This window comes from Portunus trituberculatus, chromosome 19, assembly GCF_017591435.1.
Source record: "Portunus trituberculatus isolate SZX2019 chromosome 19, ASM1759143v1, whole genome shotgun sequence".
NCBI lineage: Eukaryota > Metazoa > Arthropoda > Malacostraca > Decapoda > Portunidae > Portunus > Portunus trituberculatus.
Genome location: NC_059273.1, coordinates 2697501 through 2699344, shown reverse-complemented (window position 1 = coordinate 2699344; position 1844 = coordinate 2697501).

Sequence of the window (1844 nt, the reverse complement as noted above, 5' to 3'; positions counted from 1 at the left end):
CCTTGTGAGCGAAATGCACGTGCGGTGAGTGAAGACTTGTGGGAGGCTGTGGTGAGGCCTTCAGGAAGTGTCCCGTATTAATAACTAGTCGCTATTTGCATTTATATGGTGAGTAGATGAACACACAACTCACTCGCACACACACACACACACACACACACACACACACACACACACACACACACACACACACACACACACACACACACACACGTAGAAACAACCAGAGAGAGAGAGACACACACACACACACACAGAGACACACACACACACACACACACACACACACACACACACACACACACACACACACACAACCAGAGAGAGATAATATACACAACACACACACACACACACACACAGAGAGAGAGAGAGAGAGAGATGACTGTAATTGGCTATGTAATGGAGGTAGTGTTTTGATCAGCGCCTTCCATGCTGATGAGTGTAACTGGTGGAGCGTGCAGGGCCGTGACAGCTGCAGGGAGAGACAGGGAGGGGGAGGGAGAGAGGGAGAGTGAGGGAAAGAGGAAGGGGAGAGGTGGAAGGCAATGGTTGTGGGAGGAAACGATTAAGAAGGTTAAGAGTAAGTATAGAGAGAGAGAGAGAGAGAGAGAGAGAGAGAGAGAGAGAGAGACCTATTTTACTTCGCTTCAATTTTTATTCTTTCTCTCCGATCACCACCACCACCACCACCACCACCACCACCACCACCACCACCACCACTACTTTCCTTCTTTCCTTCCTTCCTTCCTTCCCGACATCAATACATGCTCCTCCATTAATCACAAGAGCCTCTCCCTCCCTCCTTCTCTCTTCCCCCTCCTTCTCCCCTCCCTTTCCCCTCACTCTCCCCTCTCTCTCCCTTCCACAGACAAAAAAGGCGTACCAAGTGGTGGAGATTGGGAGGGGGTGTGGGGTGGAGGGGAGATGGTAAAGGTGACACCAAAAATGATCCACTTAAAATATTTGGGGGCGATTGGAGGAGCAGGGCAGGGCAGGGCAGGGCAGGGGACGGTATGGGGGGCTGGCTAAAGGAAATAAGGGAAGTTGAAGGTTTTATCATGTTTTTTTTTTTCTTTATTTATTGTTGTTTGTGATTTGGGTTTGTTTTGTTGTTCGTTTTATTGTTGGTTTGGTATTGTGTTGTTTTCGTAAAGTAAGTTTAGCAGGTTTCTCTCTCTTATCTGTATTTATCTTTCTTTTTTGTCCGTTGTGTCTTCTGCGTTGTCATCATAGCAATAAAGGTATAGATAGTAGTTGTTGTAGTAGTAGTAGTAGTAGTAGTATATAGTAGTATTAGTAGAAGAAGAGAGTGAGAGCTAACCTAACCTAATCTAATCTAATCTAACCTATCCTATCCTAGTCTAACCTAACCTAACCTAACCGTGTTGTTTGTTGTGTTTGTTTTTGTTTTGTGTGTTGTGTTGTGTGTTGTGTTTAGTGGTTGGAGCTCTTTCTCCCCAAAAAGGCTCCTTCCGTGTGTGTTGTGTTGCGTATTGTGTTTTGTTGTGTTGTGTTGTGTATTGTGTTCCTTAATCCTAGAGTCCTTAAAACTACGGTCCTTAATCCTAGAGGCCTTAAAACTACGGTCCTTAATCCTAGAGTCTTTAAAACTACGGTCCTTAATCCTAGAGGCCTTAAAACTACGGTCCTTAATCCTAGAGGCCTTAAAACTACGGTCCTTAATCCTAGAGGCCTTAAATCTGCGGTTCCTACAGCTACATTTTTTTTTTTTTTTTTTTTTACAGCTACAATCTAAGTCCAATGGGCAATGGTGTGCATGCCTCCAGCCCCTCACAAGGACACTGCTGTGGAGGAGCCCAGTCCTCCCCTAAAGGGCTCCT